Source organism: Bos indicus x Bos taurus, chromosome 13 (assembly GCF_003369695.1).
Source record: "Bos indicus x Bos taurus breed Angus x Brahman F1 hybrid chromosome 13, Bos_hybrid_MaternalHap_v2.0, whole genome shotgun sequence".
In the NCBI taxonomy this organism is placed as follows: Eukaryota; Metazoa; Chordata; class Mammalia; order Artiodactyla; family Bovidae; genus Bos; species Bos indicus x Bos taurus.
Window position 1 is genome coordinate 6,028,775 of NC_040088.1, and position 11,073 is coordinate 6,039,847.

Here is an 11,073-nt window from a genome sequence, read left to right on the forward strand (position 1 = left end):
TGTCTGGGGACATGCCCCTCCTGATGGCCACATGCACATATTAGGCAAATATTAGGCAAGCTGTTTGTGAAGAGCCAGCTGGCAGCATGTCTGGAAGTGCAGGGCTCCAAAGGTTTGGGGCCAATTAAACAGCCTCTGATGAGCTGCTATAGGGAGCGAAGGCTGGGCAGATACTTTGGTGCTTTTTTCTGAATGTGTTTGTGTTCCTATTGCCCAACCTCAATAGCAAAGGTGAAAGTCTGGGGACTCCCCTGGTGGTCCAGTGGCTAAGACTCCCTGCTCCCAGTGCAGGGGGCCTGGGTTCAATCCCTGGACAGGAAACTAGCTCCCACATGCCACAACTAAGACCTGGAGCAGTCAATAAGTTTTCTTTAAAAAGGTGAGAGCCTGGGAGAGGATATTGGAATCAGAAAAACAAACTTCTAAGGGAATCGACTCTCTGGTTTCCCAAGGGGAAGGGGGCTTGACCCTCAGCAGATGGGAGCTGAGGAAACAAATTATTCGCTTGTCGGGATGTGCTGGCAATTAACCCTGTGCTAATAAACAGGAAATAGCTAAAGGGGGAAGAGGGGCTTTGTCTGGCGGAGGTGGGAGGAGCGGGGATTTAAAGCTGCAGCTCAATCCAGTGGTTCAGAAGGGAAACGCTAGGGTCTGAAGCATCGTACTTCGGCCACCTCATGCTGAGAGTTGACTCATTGGAAAAGACCCTGATGCTGGCAGGGATTGGGGGCAGGAGCAGAAGGGGATGACAGAAGATGAGCTGGCTGGATGGCATCACCGACTCGATGGACATAAGTTTGGGTAAACTCCGGGAATTGGTGATGGACAGGGAGGCCTGGGGTGCTGTGATTCATGGGGTTGCAAAGAGTCGGACACGACTGAGTGACTGGACTGAACTCAACTGAAGCGTCCGAGTTCAAATTCTGCCTACACTATTGCTTTGCTATGTGACCTATGTATGGCAAGTCATTTTCCCTCTGTGGATCCTTGTTTTTTTAGTCTATAAAATGGGAAAATAACAGTGTTTACTTTGAAATACTACTGGAAAGCTTTAACAAAAAGATGTTAAATGCCTAGCCCTAGGCTTAGCATGCGTAAGTACTCAATAATGGCCAGCTCTCTTTGTTACCATCAATGTTATTTGTCCCATAGCCTGCGGCCTATATCTGTTCCTTAGTGGAGATCTATTGTTCAGGCTGAGCTCCTCACAATGCCAGAAATCACAGAGAACATAAAATCCTGCTAGTTAAGCTTTATTGAGCATTTACTGTATGCCAGGCACGGTTCTGAGCACTTCGCATGCATTTATTTGCTAATTAATTCTTAGCAACGACTCTATAAAAATCAACCTATGAAATTATCATCATGAGTATTATAAAATTATCATCAACAACAATTCCATGAAACTGTCATCACCCTCATTTTACAAATGAGGAGCTGGGTTAGTTACCAACTGCTGTATAACAAATTACCCCAACACTTAGCAGCTTAGAACAACAGTAAACGCTTATTATCTCACAACTTCTGTGGCTCAGGGTTTTGGGGACTGCTTAGCTGTGTGGCTCCAGGGCCGACGCTCTGATGAGGCTGCGGTCAAGATGTTGGCCAGGGCTATAGTCCTCTGAAAGCCTGGCTAGACTGGAGGACCCACTTCCAAGATAGTTCCCGCAGGGGCCGGACAAGTTGGTGTTGGGGCTGTTGGCAGAAGGCCTTGGTCCTTCACCGCACGAATCTCTCCATAAGGTGTTTTCCCTTTCTTTACAATATGGCTGAGGGCTTCTCCCAGAGTAAGTGATCCAAGAGAAAGACAGAAGCTGGAATTTCTTTTTGCTCTAATTTTTGTGTGTGTGTGTGAAAAAAAAAAAAAACACATGTAACACAAACTTTACGAACTCTAGCCATTTTGACGTATACAGTTCTCAGTGATATCAAGTACATTCATATTGCTGTGCGGCCATCACCACCATCCATCTCCAGCATGTTTTCATCTTGCAAAACCGCAACTCTGTACCCGGTACACAATAGCTCCCCATTTCTCCTTCCTCAGTCCCTCTTGAAGCTGAGGAGGTGGTGATTGTGAGACAAGATCTAATTGACAGAAGGAGCTAGCCACCAGGAGAGCTACTAGGAGAGCTTTTCAGACAGAAGGCACAGCAAGTGCAAAGGCACTGAGGTAGGAACACTCTCAGGAGACCAGCTTGGCTGGAGCAGGATGAGTAAGAAGAATGATAGGTAGGAGGTGAGAGAGGTCAACAGGGCTTGATCACACAGCACCTTGTTAAGCAAGGTCACTCTCAGAGCAGCCATGGGGGCATTTAAGGCAGAGACCAACACAGTCCTGGCATCTAGGTGATGGTGGTGGTTTAGTCGCTAAGTCGTGTCTGACTCTTGTGATCCCATGGACTATAGACCACCAGGTTCCTCTGTCCATGGGATTTCCAGCCAAGAATACTGGAGTGGGTTGCCATTTCCTTCTCCAGGGATCTCCCTGACCCAGGGATCGAATCTGGGTCTTGTGCATTGCAGGCAGACTTTTCACCGTCTGAGCCACCAGGGAAGCTTGCATCCAGGAGCCTCTCACATAATGAAGACAGTCCCAGATGAACCTAGAAGAATCTGCTCCTCCAAGGCAGCGTCCAAGAGCTCAGCCTGGAGCAGCTCAGCCAGAGTCGCTACCATCCATCCTCGTTTCAGCCTCCCTGTAAGCCAGACTAGCATCCCCATTAATATAAATGAGGTCTTTGCTGACTTTGATTTCCAAATGAGCCCAGCCGTTCAAGATCTCTATTCTAGGAAATGAGAAATTTATGTAATGAAAATTAAAAGAGAAACTGGGGAAGCGGCTCTTTAAGTGCCTACTTCCTGGGTAAGTGAGTCAGATCTGGCAGGAGATGGATGAAGATGCCACCCTAGGTCTCCTGGGAACCTGTGACCAGCAGGGAGGCAGGGAGCATCCTGGCTATAGGCAAAAATGAAGCCCCCAGACCCCCTTCCTTTACTCCAAAAAACAGCCATGATAATAATAGCTCATCTTCACTGCTCCTGTTCACCTGCCCAACCCTGTTCTAAGCACTTTACTTACATGGGTTATTTCGTTCAACCTTCATGACAAAAAGATGGTATAGGCACTACTATGTTCCCCATTTTACAGATGGGAAAACTGAGGCTCAGGTTGTGACCTGATCAAGGACACATAGAAAACAGTGACCAAAATGGGACTCGAGTCTTTTGTCTTTCATCTCCACAGATCCTCTAGTCCAGAGCTCAGACAGTGTGGAATGGAAGGAAGGCTCAGGAGGCAGAGAGATTTGGGTTCGAATCCAAGCTTCAACTACTGACTTGCTATATGACCTTGAACAAACTGCTTACTTCCTGGCGGCTCAGTTCCTTTATAATTTTTGCCCCTTCTCCATTGAGTTCATCCCTGAATTAAAGAAGATAATGTATAAAGATGGCAACACAGGATTTCAGATGCCTTCTCAAACTAATTTTAGAAACCAATGGTAAACTCTTAGAACTGAAAAGTCTTTGGGCAATAGCTTCAGGTACAGTTGGATCTAGGGGCTCTAAAGATGCCAAGGGCTCAGTTTTTTCTTTTTCTCCATGTAGGAGACCCTCCCTAAGAGCTCCAAGATTACATCAGATTTCTTACAGCTAGAAATCTTGGTTGAAAGAAAGTTTTTTTCAAACAGCACAGCAAAAGTCCTAGTATTCACTCTGATTGGACCAAGTTGGGTCACATGATCATCCCATCACCAATCTCTATGGCCAGAGAGATGGACAATGCTGATTGGGCCACCCAGGCCATCCCCTCCTAGAGCTACGGGGAGGGGTGCAGAAAACCAGGGCTGAGCCATTTGCACTGTGAGGGGGAGAGGCTAGCCTCCTCCCAAAAACCTGGGGTGCTCTTACCAGAAAAATAAAGAATGTATGCTGGGCCAGCAGGAATACCAGATGGTGATCCTGGCACATAGTAGGCCATAAATAAATACATGTGCAATTGAACAAAAAAATTTTCCACCCCAGAGGATGGTTGTAAGGATAAAGTGAAATAACGTATGTGACTCCCTGGCACATATCAGGGCTCCATAAATCTCGTCTTAGAGAAACAAGAGGTGCTCAGATTGAGTTTAGATTCTGGTCACACGCTAATGAGCACAGATGCTGGAAGAAACTGGAAGAAAAGGCTTCCCTCACCTCAGCCAGGCCTCCCCCACATTTATTTTACATCCTGCGGACAGAACAGGACCAGGCCTCAGGTAAACAAAGTGAGGCTCTTGCTGTGGCGTAAAATGTAAGGGGACAGGGGCTTCCCTGGTGGTCCCATGGTTAGGGCTTCACCTTCCAATGCAGGGGGTGGGGGGTTCGATCCCTGGTTGGGGAGCTAAGATTCCACATGCCTCATGACCAAGAAGGCAAAACATAAAACAGAAACAATATTGTAACAAATTCAATAAAGACTTAAAAAATGGTCCACATCAAAAAAAAAATCTTTTAAAATTGTATTTAGAAAAATGTAATTAGAAAAAAAAATGTACTTCAGGGACACTGAAAAATAAATAATATTTTAAAAAATCGATAGTACAAAAACCCATGATATTCAAAATATTAACATTTTAAATAGACGTATCCTTATGTACACATTTACATATCACTTCTGTGCAAATATCCAGACATATGCGCATATGGACATTTTCACAGACATATCTTTGTGTATTTCCTCATAAAATCTGCACAGAGCCACTGCATGGCACAACCCCAGGGGGTCCCATTCCATTGTAATCTGCATAGATGGCATCCTTCCTCTGTGCAAGAACAGCACCTCTGGCTGAACACAGCAGGCCTGTGTGTGAACAAACATGTACGCACATCTCCATCCATGAGAAGACTCACAGCCACCCACGCAGGACTAAATGGTGCCACGTAACACCATTCGTGCACACACGCCAAACAGTGGAACTGCACGATATGGTTTCATACAGCTGACTTGCTCGCCCCAGGGCTTCTGCACTTGCTGTTTGCTTTACCTGGGATGTTCTTGCCGTATAACCACGTAGCTCCCTCTCTTGCCTCCTACATCCTCGAAGCTGACTTTGTCAGAAGGGCTCTAACACCTCCACAACCTACCATTGTCTAAAATTGCAAACCCTCACCCACAGTCCATATCCCCCCCAAACTGGCTTTATTTTTCCCCTTGACATTTAAGACCATCTGACATGATACGTGGCTCCCCAGGTGGCTCAGTGGTAAAGAATCTGCCTGCCAATGCAAGAGATGTAGCTTCAACCCCTGGATCAGGAAGATCCCCTGGAGGAAGAAACTGCAACCCACTCCAGTATTCTTGCCCAGAAAACCCCATGGAGAGAAGAACCTGGCGGGCTGCAGTCCATGGGATCACAAAGAGCAGGACACAGCTTATCAACTGACCATACACATACATAATGTATTTTCCTTTTTATCCTATTGAATGTCTACCCCGCTAAAATGTCAGGGCTTCCCTGCTGGCTCAGACAGCAAAGAATCTACTTGCAATGCAGGAGACCTAGTTTTGATCCCTTCATTGAGAAGATCCCCTAGAGAAAGGAATGGCTACCCACTCCAGTACTCTTGCCTGGAGAATTCCATGGACAGAGGAGCCTGGTAGGCCACTGTCCATGGAGTCACAAAGAGTTGAACACGACTGAGCAACTAACACTTTCACCACTAAAATATCAGCTCTACAAAGGCAAGGATTTTTGTCTGCTTTGTTCACTGCTGTGTTTCCCAGCTTTAGAGCATTGCCTCACACAGAGTAGGTGCTCAATAAATATTAGTTAAATGAATGGAAAAAGCCAAGAAAGTGGGGATCCCTGAGGATGACTGAGACCAAATTTCCCACTACCTCAGCAGAAAGGCAACCAAAAGTCAGATGAAAGTTGAATTCTAGAACTTAGTGGCAATGTAAGATACATTCTAAGTGATGTGAGTGTACTATCTCCTTTAATTATCACAGCAGCCCTGTTAGGCTGGGGTTCCCAGTGTCCAGCATCTAATGCCTGATGATATGAGGTGGAGCTGATGTGATAGTAATAGAAATTAAATGCTCAATAAATGTAATACACTTGAATCATCCCAAAACCATCCCCCTCCCTGACCGCTGTCCATGGAAAAACTGACCTCCACGAAACCAGTCCCTAGCGCCAAGGTTGGGAACCATGCGTAAGATACCACTGTCTATCCCCAGTTTACCTGGAGGGGATCAAGGCACTGAGCAGTTAAATCACTTGGACAAGACGTGCAGAAGTGGTAAAGCTGAGATTCAAGCCCAGCATCCTGGCTCCACCCAGTCCACTCCTACACACACACACACACACACACACACACACGCGCGCGCGCGCGCACGCGCGCGCGCACACACACACACACTCTTATATAGTGTCACCCGGTCCTTTCAGTTTTTAGGCAACTCTCAGAAAAGAAACCTCCTTCCCCCAGACTAGGTGTCTGGAGTCCCCACCCCTCACTGACCTCATTGCACCCCAGCCAAATTCAAATCTGCAGCCCTGGCGACATTGCTGTTGCTGCGGGAAGCTGTAGGCTGTCCAGTTGTCATGGCGATGGTCTCCGGCTCTTACCAACAGTCCCTCCTCCTGGCTGCCGGGCTGGCTCACTCTTGCCACGCTTAGAGGCTGTTCCGTGGCCTTGCTCCGTACCCGACCCCTTCTGGGTAGCTAGGTGGGCCCAAAGCTTCCCTTGTCTCTCCTGTTCCCCCCTGGGGGCAAGAGCATCAGAAGCAAGGCACCTGATCCCCGCCTACCTTCCTGGCCTCCTTGGCTATGTGACCTTGAGCTATAGTGTCTCCTGTCCCTGTTTTACAGGTGGCCACGAAGAGTTAATGAGCTCAGTGGTTCATTCATTCCACAAATTATTACTGAGCTCCTGCTATGTGCCAGGCAATGGTCTAGCTGCTGGGGATACAGCAACGACTAAGACAGACCAGGTTGTCTGGGAGACAGACAACAAACATGTTCTGGGAGGGAGATAATGCAACTGAATGCAGATGAGTGGAGGGATCAGGGCAGACATTACTTAGGGGGGTTAAGGAACTGCTCTCTCACTTGAGCTAAACCAGAATAAGCATTTAGCCATGCAAATATATAGGGAAAGAGTATTCCAGAAAGAAACTGCAGCATGTACAAAGGCCCTGAGGCAGGGATGAACTGGTCTATTTAAGGAACAGAAGGCCCTTCCCTCAAAATGATGCTTATAACTTTCAGAGGGCAGCTTCCAAGTACAAACTCCGACTCTGAAGGCACAGAGAAAGTGAGCCTTGACAAGGCTGCTCATACTGGCAGGAGGAAAATGACATCATAGCCAGCTGCTGGGGTGCAGCTTCCAGCTCCTGGGGGCTCCCCTCAGACTCGGAGTCTGAGCCTCTGCAGCAGGCAAAAGAGCAGTGATACTAATACAACGTGTTCTAGATGCTTTCCATGTGTTAATTAGTCTCTGCTTCACATCCCTAAGGGAGAATTTATTGTTCTCATTATCTCCATTTTACAGATGGAAAGCTAAGGCAAAGAGCTGCTTGCCCAAGGTCAACGGCTGTTGACTGGCAAAGCTGAAAACATACTTGGCTGCAAAGCCCATGGCCCCAGCCACCATCCCAGATGCTCTGTAAGTGAACAAAGGGACTCAGTTCAAAGCCTCCGAAAGAGGTGCGGACATTGGTGAACTGAAGCCCGTGACCTTTGCAGAGGGCCCCACCGCCCATGACCAGCCCATCTTTGGAGGCACGTGGGCATAGCGACTCTCTGTGGCAAGAGTTTCCAGTCTTCCAAAATACAGCACGTTCTTATGTGACGTCTCCAAATTTTAAAACGCAGACCAAGCTCTTTCAAGAGTTTCCAGTCTTCCAAAATACAGCACGTTCTTATGTGACCTCTCCAAATTTTAAAACGCGGACCAAGCTCTTTCTTTTCAATATCGAGCAGTCCAATAAAACGTGTTGTTTAGACATCCAGGTGGGACCATCGGGGACCAGCGCAAAGTGATAGGGCAGGATCTCTTGTTCAGAAATGATTCGGAAAAAACCAGCAAGGACAGAGCAGTGATCCCTGGGGGGCCCTCCCTTCAGAGCACGGGCCTCTGAACAAATCGCCCGAGTTGCACATCTGTGAAGCTGGCCCGGCCTCTCAGGTAGGCACTTCCTCAATACTTACTGAATCAAATGCAAGGCAGAGGAAGGGCTTCCCTGGTGGCCTTGGGGTAAAGAATCTGCCTGCCAATGCAGGAGACACAGGTTCAATCCCTGATCCGGGAAAATCCCACACACTGGCCACAGAGCAACTCAGGCAGTGTGCCACAACTACTGAGCCTGTGCTCCAGGAGCCCTGGAGCTGCAATTTCGGAGCCCGTGTGCTACAGCTACCAAAGCCCGAGTACCCTAGAGCCCGTGCTCCACAAGAGAAGCCGCTGCAATGAGAAACCCCGGCACCAGAACCAATAATAGACCCCGCTCACTGTAATTAGAGAAAGTGCGCAGCAACGAAGACCCAGTGAAGCCAAACACAAATAAAGTGATTGCATTATTTTTTTTAATAAAAGAAGTTAGAGGGAAAGGGAGGAAAACAGACAGACATCTGGTCCCTCAATATATCAGTGTGTGTGTGCGCTCAGTCACTTCAGTTGTGTCCAACCCTTTGCAACCCTATAGACTGTAGCCCACCAGGCTCCTCTGTCCATGGGATTCTCCAGGCAAGAATACTGGAGAGGGTTGCCATGCCCTCCTCCAGGGGATCTTCCCGACCCAGGGATTGAATCTGCGTCTCCTGCATCTCCTGCATTGCAGAAGGATTCTTTACCACGGAGCCACCAAAGAAGCCCCCAATGTATCAGACGCAGCTCCACGTAATACCTTACAAGAACTCACCATGTGCCAGGCACTGTGTGTATCAATGCATTTAAACCTCACAGTAGCTATTCTCGCTTTCAGATGAGGAAACTGGAGCTTAGGCAGGTGAAATATTTTGGTTATCATTAATACTTGACAGAATTGATCAGACTGGCAGGGGTGAGGAAGAACAAAGATGGGGGGAGGAAAAGTAAGAGAGAGACAAGAGGAGAAGAAGACACCGAGGGCCTGTCTCCCAAGCTGGGCTGCACTCAGGTCTCTGCCAAGACCGCCTGGAATTTGGGGAGGCCGTCGCACCCCAGATCACAGTGCCATCCGCCCCAGCTTGGCTCCTCTCCGGCGATCCAATTACTAAATGCAGCCGCATTCTTTAAAAATGTCTTTCCTCTTATGTAATGCAATAGTGCAAACGCCAAGCAGATGGTGCCGTGACAAGCTTTTTAAAAGTTGGTCAGGAGCTCATCTTTCACAATTAATGTATGGGCATTTAAACGAGCTGCAGCCAGCCACGAAACTCCATCAAGAATCCATGCAGGACAACCGGCTTGACCGCGTGGCCATGCTTACCTCCTCTCGGGCCAGGGGTAGATGGCACAACTGATCACGTTGACTTGTGAGCCACAGTCAGAAGATACGTGGTTTGGACAGAATGAAGAACTGCCTCAGGCCTCGCAAAGCCCAGAGAGCTGGAGCCTTCCTCCATCTATTACCAAGACTGTTGTTTTTTTGTTTTTTTTCCCCCCAAACTTTTATGTCGTCTTCAAGAGAGTGGGCTCTCTCTCTCTCTCTCTCTCTGGGAAATGATTGAGTCACAAACAGTGTCAGATGCTGCCAGGGAGCTCTTTCCCCCCACCCCACCCCCACCCATCTTCCTCAGTGCTCAGGGATGAGATCATTTCATTCGGAGCCAATTATAGAAGGAGAACGCTGGGGATGTACAAAGAAACCTCCTCCCACTAACACAGGCTGTACCCTGCCGGCATGAGCAGGAACAGGAGGCTGGATGTCCGGTTCCAAGTTCAACCTCAGGGTGCGCGAAGGCCAAGCATTCCTAAGCCGCAGCTTGGATCTGTCAAGCTAGGATGCTGGGCTTCTGGCTAAATGAGATCTTTTGGTCAGAAGTTCAGAGCTGGGTGAGTTCGAGGAGATCATCACTGTAAAAGATGGGCAAACTGGGGCTCGGAAAGGGGGAACGGGGACTTCCCTGGTGGTCCAGTGATTAAGACTCTGAGCTTCCCCTGCAGGGGGCTTGGGTTCGATCCCTGGTCAGGGAACTAAGATCCCACATGCCACGCAGCCAAAATATATTTTTTTAAAAAAGAGGGGGAGGGTGGGGGTGGGATGCGTCATCTCAAGTTCACATAGCTAGTAGGCAGCGAAGCCAGATAGCTGGATGGTATCTTCCACCTCCCATGAGGAAGAAGTCTATTGACTTGGACCTGTCCAGTCCCCTTCCTGCTGCTTCTTGTAACAGCATCCTGAGTTTTCCTCGGGGAAATATCCTTTTTCCCCTTGGTCCATGTGGTTCAATTAGGACTGATCCCTCTCTAGCCCTAGGATGCACCGATTGGCCAGTCCCAGCCAATCAGAGCCCACTGCCCTGCCAGTTCAGGGATGGGCATGTAAGACGAGCCAGGTCAATGAGCAAGTGACGCCAGGAGTTTAGCCGGAGCTATGGCTATTGGAAATGAGAAGTTCTTTTCCACTCAGCAATACTAAACTGGGAGGAAGAAGATCCAGAGATGCTGGTGTCCATGTCTGCCACCACGAGGTGCCTGCCTAAGGAAAGAGCCGAACGGAGGAGCAGAGGACCAAAGGGTAGCGATCAGACAGCTCTAACCCCACAAGCCCTGGATCTAGCCTCACCTGAAGGGAGATCTGTCCTCAATATTTTAATTACATGTGTTGATAAATTTCCATTTTTGCCAAAGTTGACTGAGTTCTGCCGCTCATCAATCCACCCCCACCCCACCCCCTACCCCCGCCACACACACACACAAAAGGCCTTGACTTGAAGTGCTTAGGTGTAGGCCAAGGCTCCAGGAACACCACACGACATGCTTCCCACCTTCATCTCCAAATCATTTCTGATTTTTGAAGCTTTTTTTCTTTTATTGACATAGCCACACGGCATGTGGGATCTTAGTTCCCCAACCAGGAATCAAACCCATGCCCCCTGCACT

The 11,073-nt window shown here is 48.3% G+C and overlaps 2 long non-coding RNA genes across 3 annotated transcripts; both read left to right on the top strand.

The window, feature by feature from the left end:
- The first annotated feature begins 339 nt into the window (after positions 1 to 339).
- LOC113902917 lies at positions 340 to 3,458 on the top strand. 2 transcript variants are annotated; one of them, XR_003513955.1, is made up of 3 exons: positions 340 to 379; positions 2,527 to 2,701; positions 3,248 to 3,458. It is a non-coding gene; the product is annotated as an uncharacterized LOC113902917 (long non-coding RNA). The 2 variants fall into 2 exon arrangements; XR_003513954.1 differs by lacking the exon at positions 340 to 379 and adding an exon at positions 761 to 801.
- Positions 3,459 to 9,849: 6,391 nt separating this feature from the next.
- Positions 9,850 to 10,829, top strand: LOC113902918. Its single transcript, XR_003513956.1, has 2 exons — positions 9,850 to 10,023; positions 10,601 to 10,829. It is a non-coding gene; the product is annotated as an uncharacterized LOC113902918 (long non-coding RNA).
- The last annotated feature ends 244 nt before the right edge of the window (positions 10,830 to 11,073 follow it).